Source organism: Polypterus senegalus, chromosome 9 (genome assembly GCF_016835505.1).
Source record: "Polypterus senegalus isolate Bchr_013 chromosome 9, ASM1683550v1, whole genome shotgun sequence".
In the NCBI taxonomy this organism is placed as follows: Eukaryota; Metazoa; Chordata; class Cladistia; order Polypteriformes; family Polypteridae; genus Polypterus; species Polypterus senegalus.
Genome location: NC_053162.1, coordinates 87,988,690 through 87,999,918, shown reverse-complemented (window position 1 = coordinate 87,999,918; position 11,229 = coordinate 87,988,690).

Sequence of the window (11,229 nt, the reverse complement as noted above, 5' to 3'; positions counted from 1 at the left end):
AAATATACAAAATGGAGCTGGGTGTAAGGAACCAGTGGAACATTGAAAAGTGTTATTTAATGGAAATTGAGAGTATATTCATTTTCACATAGGTGAAACGAAAAGCAGTGTGGCTGGTTTGCAAACAATCTGCAGTGATATTCAAGAGGCACATAATATCGAGGCATTTTGACAGAACAGTATTTTACAACTGTCAAATGATGAAAGACGAAAGCTAGTAAAATGAATACAGGTTGACCAGACTCTTAGGATGGCTCTTCATATCAGCCATAATTGAAATGTTTCTGACTTAGTATTTTCATAATTCAGACATGATTAAATTCTCATGCTGTAACTGATACATTTCACTGTGCAATCACATAAGCTCTTGTCAAAGCAGACAAGACATGATCCTTCTGTGAACGTGAAGCTTGGGAGCTGTAAGCTGTGAGGGTCCTTTGCTAACAAGCCCTTTATCTAAATAACTTGCTGTGCACCCTGTCAAAGATCACTTCATATTAACAATACATCTCTCAGAAACGTTTCACCAAGAAAGGACTTTTTTATCTTGTGTTTTTATAACCTACTAGCCATGGTATCTGTTAAAGACAGGTAATAGACTAATTTAAAAATATTTGCTGTCTCTTGCCCTACATGTACCTTTAGCATCTTATCACTGTATTTGCGTGTGTATAAACGTCTCTTAACTGGTGCTCCGTTTCTTGAGCATATTTCTGTTAAGCCTGCTTCTCAGACTCTGTCATTATATTTTTTTATAGGTTTTATACATGTCTTTAAAGGCGTCTGTCTCAGCATGGCTCATATGCCTGTTCCTATCCTCGTGCATCTCACACTCGCACTTCCTCTTTCATCGTGTTACCAAAACCAATTGCTCAGAGGGACAGGACCCAGCGACCTTAGTGTTTTATTATATAACAGATAGTTCAGAAAAAGAAAAATAAAGAAGGGTATGTGGTATGGGTAACTTAATAATGATTAAAGAGTATCTCTTCTGAAGTTTTTCAAATAAACTGGTTTTGTCCACATTACTTGTGTTAGTATCAATTGAAATATGCTGTCTAGGCCCCTTTTTCCTGAAAAAGATTTAAAAGGTCTGATTTGTGTCCTTGAACATATGATTCTTTTGCTCCTTAATAGTTAATAGGGCACTGGTTACATGCTGGGTTGTCTTATGGACTGGCATCATGTCTGAGGCTCTTTCATGCCTTGTGCCCAGTGCTGCTGGGATGAGCTCCAGAATAAAAATGTGAATCAGAATACATAAAGTGAGTTTGAGAAAGTCCCACTAACTGACTGGTAGTGTGCTTATTGTTTGCCACACTATTTCAAAAGAATCTACCCCATAATCAGCCACAAACAAATGTTACTGGAATAAGTTAAATGATTTTACAGCATGCTGATGGCTTCAATAAAGTGATTTCTAAAATTTGTTTTGAGCTTATCCTTTGTATATGTAAGTATATGCACGATATATAAGTATGCATCTGCTGTAAGTACTGTACATTGTGAGGTTCAGCTTATTTGGGGCAGCAGGGGCTCAAACTTTTTGTGAACATAGGCCTTTGCAAGTTATAGAGACAGCTGGCATCTCTAGGTGGAGCTCTGGCCTGGTGTCCCTAACCAAGGAACAAGCTAGTCCATGGTGTCAAAGTGACTGGATGAGTCCCCAAGTATGGGTGTTTAAAAGGTCATTTTGGCCTTCGTAGAGTTGAGTGTGGTGGAAACTTTTGATGAATGCTTAGATGGAACTAAAACCAGAATGCAAATGTGAAGAAAATGAAAGCGAAAAGAAGCTACTATTCAAAGCTTGTGCTGGATAAGTAATTGAGGCATTTTGCCCTAAAGAAACAAATTTAATCATTGTTCACTCAAGTCCAATGTGCAGGGAGGCATTTATTTGTGTTCCTCCTTATTTAATCCCTTCCACTGTATCATTTGACTAGTTTTACTTCTGGCCTTATTGGCTTAATTTTGGATTCAAGATTTTGTTTCTGATGCCCCCTACTGGACAACACTATGTATATTACGATGGTATAGTTGTGGCGTTTTTCTGCTGCATCCTCACATTTCCAGGTGACTGTGTTTGAATTCCAGCCTAATTACTGTTTGTATTGCTTGTACATTATATAATATAAAAAGCCCTTCACCTTATGTTTAACTTAATAGAGTATGATTAGGATCTCATTGTCTCAAATATTTTTAAAAAGCAACAAATTTTTCTTGACTAGTAAATGAAGTATTTAAGTATTCAGAACAAAATTAAATTAATCTGGTCAGCTGTCACTTAAAACTACAGTAATGTAATTCTCAAAATATTCTACCTAATTATTAACTATTGCTTGACTTTGTATAAGCATATTCATTTTACATGGTGGCGCAGTGGGTAGCGCTGCTACCTCGCAGATAAGAGACTCAGGTTCATTTCCTGGGTCCTCCATGCGTGGAGTTTGCATGTTATCCCCGTGTCTGCGTGGGTTTCCTCGGGGTTATTGTGACGATGCGGGTTCTGCTCCATGCGCCCATCCACTGTTTGGGAGCCCTTACACTCCACACCATCGGTAGTGCTACTGATGAGCAAGACAGTGAGGCGATAACAATAGAGCAAGGGGATGATGAAAAAGTGCACAGTGCTTTTATTTCAACAAAGTTCAGATTAAATCAGTGCAGGGCTTCAATGTTCAATAAATAAATCCATTAAAACGAAAGTGAAGTGGATTTTAAAACACTAGAAAAATCTTAAAACACCGAGGTTAAAACGTTCATCAGGAAGCAGTCTTTAAAACAATGCCAAGGCCGGTGTCTCTTTTAAACTAGCGTCTCACCCGCTTCTCCCGGTTGGGCTTTACAGCAGGCGAGATGCTCTCTCTGCAGCTGACCTTCTCAGTGCCTACTTCTGTTGTCAGTTGCCTTACCGATCCTTGGCTCCGGTCGGCTCCTCCGGACAGCTACTTGGGATTCCCCTAACGACCAAGGCTCTCACGTTGGGGACACTCCCAACTCCCGACTCCCGCTACCTTCCGCGGAGAGTACTACACATTCCGGTCACTCCCGCCCTCCAAAGCAAACTCTGGGGGGGGGGGTTAGACCACAACCACTACTCCTCCCAGGTGTTGGCCAAACACCCAAGCTGCCTACTCAGCTGCCGCGAGCTTGCTCTCGCTCGCTTCCTGCTGCCCCGACTTGCTCTCCCTCCTCACTGATTCCTGCAACCTCCGTTTCCTTCTTCTCATTTTGATCTCTCTTCTAACCGACTCGCGCTTCTATATATTAAGGGGTTGCATAGCAGCTGCAGCACGTATGTGGGCAGTCCCTCACCTGTGCAGTAGGTGAGAAACGCCCACACCGGCAGTTTGCCCCGAGATCTGCTACAGCCACCGCGCCCCCTCACTAAACTGCGAGCGCGGTGATCATTTATTTAAAAACAACTGGCCCTTGCTGAGAGGGCTGTGGACCCGCTATAGTGCTCTGGTTTCCTCCCACAGTCCAATGACATGCATGTTAGGTGGATTGGCGATTCTAAATTGTGCTTTGTGTGTGTGTGTATGTGCACCCTGTGGTCGGCTGGCGCCCTGCCCAAGCTTTGTTTCCTGCTTTGCGCCCTGTGTTGGCTGGGATTGGCTCCAGCAGACCCACGTGACCCTGAAGTTAGGATTTAGTGGGTTGGATAATGGATGGATGGGTATTCACTTTAACTTTTTTCCTTCTTCTTCAGCTGACACCTTTATTCAAGACAACCTACAACACTTGAGATGCTTGTGGTTACATTTTTTCCCCCCAGTTGGAGCACACAGTGTCAGTAGTGGGATTTGAACCCACAATTTCAGATTTTAAAATCCAAAGCCTTATCCACTACACCAAGTGAGAAAGTTTCTGTCATCATTTTGGAATAACACCAATATAGACAAAATGAAAGGATTGCTTAACTGGAATACAAAAGGCAGAAATGAATAAAGAACAGACTCCTCAATGGAAGCTTTTCATCCATTTTGGGCCTTGCTTTCTCAGGTTTTACCCTTGTCTCTCCTCTATAAGGCCACTTCTATGTTATCCCATTCCCTGAACCCACAAAACTACAATTCTCTATTCATCTTCTCCTCATCTTTTGGTCTTAATATCCAGATTCTTACTAATTGATTCTTTACTGTACCTCACTATCCAACTCTAGACTTAATGGCCTTGTGGCAGAGAACATGAGTTCACTTCTGCACAAAGCCTCTGTATCGCACGTGTAGTCATATACAAGTATACAAAGTCTCAGAAATGCCATATAAGTTTTCTGTTAGGCGGCCCTCTGAGAGTAACGAACCCCAGTGCTTTGAGCTCCCTTAAAGACCCAGTTCCTAACAGTAGCTTCTGGACTAAATAGTTATACCCAATGTTGTGTAATTCTCTACTTGCCAGTTAGGATATCAGGCACCCATAGCATGCACTGGGATACTCCTGTAATGCTATATGAGTTGTTACATATATTCTACCAGGGTGTCATTAAGAGATGCTCTTTGATTACTAGTGTATTTTTTTTTGCTATTTCAGACTGGCCACTACCAAGTCCTACCTCTTTTTTTCTAACTTTGGATTTTATGCTTCAGCCTAAGGATTTCATGGCATCATTGACTAGTGCATTTCCATATTATTGTAATAAACCTCACAAAGGAAACTCCATACTTCAGAAGTATGCAAGTGTGCTATATAAGTAAATGTTGTTGTTATGAAAATGATCAGTTCATGAACCATATGGTAGCACTAGTCAGTGAGCACTGGTTTCAAATCCTTGTTCAGGTTCTTCGTACATGGAGATTTTATGTTGTTCCCACATCTCTATGGATTTTCTCTCAGTACTCTGATATCCTACCACAGTCCAGAGACATTATTATTAAGTTTACTAGTGACCAGAAATGTGCCTGATTCTAGTGAGTGTACCCTGTGTGACTGAACTGGGTACTATGGAGTGATGCCCCCACGTCCAGAACAACTAATAGCAGAGACCAGAATACAATGTAAATGAGGTTTATTGGTAAAACAGGAGTACATAACACAACAGAGGAACACAATACAAAAAGGTAAAAGACTATACTCCTTCTGGGCTTGACTATACCAATATAGTGTCCTTTCTGACATTATTGATTGAACCTTTTGTGCCTTAATAGCACATATCCCTTGTTTGTAAATGCATGGTCTCCTTCTTTCTCCCTCCTTTCCTCCTCATCCTCCACCTTCCCAGGTTAGCCTTTGTTTGTGCTTCTGGGATTATTCTACTTGGCATCCTATTTGGGATATCACAATGTCTCCAAATCCAGGGCCACCCAGGTTACCTTTACACCTGTGACTGACTGGTATTTCAAGTGACAATATATTAGACCAATTGGTTCAAAAAAACGAATGGATGTTAACATTGCTGAAGAAGCTTGATTATAGAAGAATAATCTGTTTACTAAACTAGAAAAATGCAAATTTCATATGAGTTTAGTCAAGAATACCAAAGTGAGTTCATGACTGTGTCAATCTGATCCCAAGTTTTTAGAAAAGGTAACTGGAAATATTATCCCTTCAGACAGGTGTTTTGTCCTGTTTTCTCCCTCTGGTCAGATTTCAGGGAAAGAAGAATATATAATTAAATCAGATCCTTTTGGACACCTAATCTAATGTTTTATTTTTTCCTGTAACTGTTTGATCTCATCTCTTCTGGCATCATGATTTACTGATTGCTCAACACTACACATGAGCAAAGTTGTTCTGAATGTCCTCAAGAGTGATCACGGATAGTCTTGGAAGACAAACATTTGAGTGAGCAGATATTGGTGTCGCAACTGTTAGCAGAAGATGTAATGTCTGGTTGCAAAAACATCTACCATTGCTTGGTGGATTTTAAGAAAGCATTTGATTTGGTTTGTCATGATGGGTTGTGGGCAATGTTGGAAAAGCATAGCAGTGTCATCTAAGGTAGTTGACGCTTTGAAAGGATTGTATGAAGAGTCTTTATTGTCTGTTGGAGAGGGAAAAGAGTTGAACAACTGGATGAAGACAACAATGAGAACCAGACAAGGAGACTGCTGTTGTCTCCGCTGTTGTTCATAGCATCATTATAAAGAATAATGGAAAAGATGGAAGTAGATTTAAGAGGAGGAATTACCATTGTAAAGCAAAAAGTCAAAATTATTAGATTTGCGGATGACATTGACATACTAAAAACAAACAAATTGAAACTTCAAGAGCAACTACTTTGTTAGATGAAAGCAGAAGAGACTGCTTTATTCATAAAGAAAGATAAGCCAGACGTAATGGTGATGGGAAACATAAGACAGATATCATTTTGGATGGAGAGAAATTACAATATGTAGACCAGTTTATTTATATAGCCTAACAATGAGTGAAACAATTGCTTAAAGGAAATCAAGAGAAGAATGTCTATAGTGCAGAGTTCTTTTGCAGCACTGCATGAATGAAATGTGGAAAAATGGTAATATTGCAATGAAATTCAAAATAAAGATGCTGGTAATGTGTGGGTTCTCAGCATTACGTTATGCTTGTGAAATACATACATTTGAAAAAAGAAAATTTCAAAATTAAATGCATTTAAAATGAGATGTTACAGAAAAAATCTGAAAATTGGATGGATACAATAGGTGACAAAATAAAAGAATTCAAAATGGCCTTAAATGAGAAATGACTGTTCACAAACTTCTTAAGGAATGGATAGTAGGTCTCTTTAGGCACCTATGCAGGATGGGAAAAGAGGGGCTAATCAGAACGATTATATTAGAGAAAAAGAAAGTGGAAACAGCAAGGAGATGGACTGATGACATCAGAGAATGGATAGGAGCAGGAGAATGGACAGCAATAAAGTTGGTTAAGGAAAAAAAAGGCCTCCATGGCTCCTAAATGAAATACACAGGATCTCTAGATCTGGATCTGGATTTTTAAAGATCAATTAATTGCAATAATCTCCCTGCTGTGCAATTGAAGTGGGCATCAAAATGTATGATTGACTGGCAAATTGTATGGACACTTCCTCTTTGTTATATTTTAACAATTAAAATGAAAGAGAAACAGCATGTAAAACCATTCATAAATGTTATCCATGCACATGTTTAATATCTAAATGTACACCACATCTACTAAAGGTATGCTGCTTTTGCAACAAAAATATTGAAAATATTTTCTGTAATTGTACACTCTCTATAAACACTTTTAGCTCACTTCTTTCAGCCAGTGTATTATGAGACTCAGATTACAGCACTCCCTGGGTGCCCACGAGGTGACATTCCTCTGGTCATGGGTGACTTCAATGCAGCCACTGGCACTGACAAGACTGGCTGTAAGGATTGTCTCGGTCCCCATGGGTCTGATGACCGTGATTTAAGTGGATCCATGTTCCTTGACTTTGCAAAAGGTCAGGGACTGCGAATCACTGGATCCTGGTTCCAGCACCCAGAACCGCATTCTTGGACTTGGTACTCCAATACTGGTGGTGCTGTGAAGGAGTTCGATCACATCCTTGTGGGCAGACGCTGGAGACTCTTGCAAAACTGCAGGGTCTACAGAAGTACCCAGTTTGTGAATTCTGACCACAGACTTGTTGTTGCTACTCTTAGGATCCAGCTTAGGTCCAGTAGGTTACCACCTACTAAGAAAATTAGCCTGGACTTAGCCAGACTGCAACAGCAGGCTGTTTCTAATGAGTCTGCACGCAGTTTGTGTGAATCCTATGCCAATCCTAATGTGATGTGGGAGACCTTCCGTGACAAGACCCTGAAGGTTGCTGAGGGTTGTGTTGGTGGTACCGGTGTTCCCAGAAGGAGGTGTTTCAGCTTTCAGGCCACCCTGGATATCATTGAGAGGAGTCGCAGTGCACGGCTCAGTGGCAGTTCTGGGGCCTCATGTATAAACGGTGCTTACGCACAGAAATGTTGCGTAAGAACATTTCCATGTTCAAATCGCGATGTATAAAACCTAAACTTGGCGTAAAGCCACGCACATTTCCACAGTACCTCATACCCTGTCGTACGCAAGTTCTCCGCTCGGTTTTGCAGACTGGCGGCACCCAGCATCAAAGCAGTGCTACTGTTCCTGTGTAGTTACCCTTTCTTTCTTAGATGCACATTCCTGACGCGGCTTTATAAATACACGTAAACTAACTGCATATTGTTTATTAGTGTAATGCATCTGATTGTAATTAACCTGTAACAATATAATGATCCAGGGCATAGCCATAGTATTTCAAATACCATAACTGCTTTAGCGTTGTTACTCTCACTGCACTTTCTTTTTCTGCTCTCAGTTGCTCCCATTAGGGGTTGCGACAGAGGATCATCTTTTTCCATATTACTCTCACTGCACCACTCGGAGTATTTATATCACTGTATCTGAGTGGGGAATCACAGCAGCAGCTGGTCGGAAAGAGAATTATCGGGATACAGCATCAAGCACACACTGCCTCAGCCACGGCAAAATGCTTCAGTGTCTTTCCTGTACAGACCTTGCGGTTCAGAAACAGTTTCATCCCAAGAACTTTAAACACAGTCAATCAGTCCATCAAGTGCTCCTTGTAGAACTTTTTGTACTTATAAGTGCAATTACCTAACTGTAAACTTGCACTTCAGTTATAATATTGCACAACCTGCACTGCTTTATAAAGTGCGTTTTTACATATGATGACGATATCATTTTTAAGATGAAATGCAGCAACATATATGTTGATTATATTATACAGATACAACTTTAACTTCATTTAAATAATCTGTATTGTTAATAATTAAACATGTGAGGACAAGGTGTCGCAGTGTTAGCTAGTTCACAGATTGATCCTGATTGATTGCTGTATGCTGGAAGGATAGATCCCTCCATCCATTATCCAACCCACTATATCCTAACTACAGGGTCCCAGCCAACACAGGACGTGTTATCAGGATAGATGGGTAGAATAATTAAACACGTACTACGAAGATATTTCAATGTTCCTTAAAGTTTTGAAGAATCGTCCTTTTAAGCTTACAGATGGCTTAACGTCTATTACAGAGCTGATTGTGTGGTGATTGGGTATTTGGAGAAAGAAAAGTAAGGACAGGAATTAAAGGTTAGTACGTTTGAAAGAGACAGTACCGCCACTGTGTTCCCATGTTTAATAACATGCTTTCATTCCTATCATCATGAAAAAGATATCACGTATACATCTCAGTATTTTAATTATTCAGACAGCTGTAATATCACGAATGTAATGGATTCTGTGTCCTGTCGGAGGAAGAGAAAGACGGTTTAAGAACCACGTAGTGATTCACACACAGAGCACAAAGAACAAATACAAAACAAAGCATTTAACGTGTTACTTTAGTTACGATAGGATTTGAGAAACTAGTAAATTAATCGATTTTAAGATGAAGTTTATGATGTTCTACTTTAATGACAAACTAAACTCAGTGATTAAAGTGGAAATTTTGAGATTAAAGTTGACATTTCCTGCTTTTTTTCCCACTGTGTACCTATTTTTTTTTCTCTGTACCCTAATAAGCTTTCAAATGACACTCAGACGTTGGGCTATGACTCGCCTTTTCACGGCAACTTGGATATGTGACAACTTTTTTTATTTCGGCACTGTGTGACTTTGTGAACTTGAGCTTTCGAGTTTCTCCAACACGCTATGTCACTCAATCAACTTTCTTTTGTTGATTATACCACTGCTTAAACCAACAAATAGTAAGTTTTTCCTTGCCTCCACTTGGTATTCGCTGAAATTCTTATATTTTCCCCTGTACTTTTCCCAGAAGGGTGAGCTTAAGAGCTATTTATATTGATTTGCATATTCATAAAGGCGTAAATTGTGGGAGGAGTTGGGGTGGGACAGGAGGCGCGTGCATGAGCGTTACTTTTCACGCTGACTGGGATTTATGTAGCGGAAGAACGTGGAAGTTGGAGTACGCACAGATTCCTGCATCTAGACGTTTCTATGCGTAAGCACATTTTGGCTTTTGTGCTTATGTCATGTTATAGTGTGAATTCTATGCACAGCGTTACGTATGAGGCCCCTGGTCTGTACCAGGAACTGAGAAGGATGCCTGTGAGGGCTCTGAGGGCAGATAAAGAAGTGTTTGTTAGAGGAATTTGTGAGAAGGTAACAGACCATCTGTGGTCTAGTGACCCACATCCTGCTTATAGAGGAATAGAGAAAACACTGGCTACTTTGAGTAGTTGTTCAAAGCTGATCCTCCAGCTAGGACATTGGATATCTCTGGGTCCATGGTCCTTGAGGCTGATCCTCCAATTAGCTGTGAACCACCCAATCTCACTGAGATTGCACAGGTGGTGAACCAGCTGAGGGGAGGAACTGCTGCAGGGATCTGTGGAATCCGGGGTGAACTTCTCCAGGGAGATGGTAAGGCTGTCCTGGCATTGTAAGCAATCTTTGCTTCCATTTGGGAGACTGGCATCATCCCAATTGACTGGAAAACAAGACTTGTTGTCCCTATCTGGAAAGGGAAGGGTGATCGCCTGGATTGCAGCAACTACAGGGGGATAACATTGCTCTCGGTGCCGGGTAAGGTCCTTGCTAGGGTCGTCCTCAATAGGATCTGTGATCACTTGCTCACCTACCAGCGACCAGAACAGTTTGGTTTTACGCCTAAGAAATCTACCATCAACTGCATCCTGGCACTGAGGGTTCTCATGGAGCGCAAACGCGAATATCGGCAGAGTTTCTTTGCAGCCTTTGTCGATTTTTGTCAAGTATTTGACTCAGTTGATTGAGTTGCCCTGTGGGACATCCGGAGGGTTTGTGGGATCCCCTCAAGGTTGCTGGATATCATGGCAGACCTGTACACTGGTTCTGTGAGTGCTATGCAGAGTGGAGGCAGAACCTCTGCATTTTTCCCAGTTAATTCTGGGGTTTGTCAGGGTTGTGTTCTTGCTCCTACTCTGTTCAATTCTTGTATGGACTGGGTGTTGGGTAAGGTTGTGGGGTCCAGCGGCTGTGGGGCATCTGTTGGTGAAGAAAGATTCACGGATCTTGACTGTACTGATGATGCTGTGATCTTCGTGGAGTCAATGGAGGCTCTGATCGGGGCACTCGAGAGACTGAACGAGGAGTCTGAGTGTCTGGGCTTGCGAGTGTCCCGGATAAAAATCAAGATCCAGGCCTTTAATGACCTCTTGGGCACAGCCATCTGCAGTGTGTCTGTTTGCAGAAAGAGTGTCGACCTTGCCGAGAGGTTCACTTACCTTGGCAGTGACATTCATGTC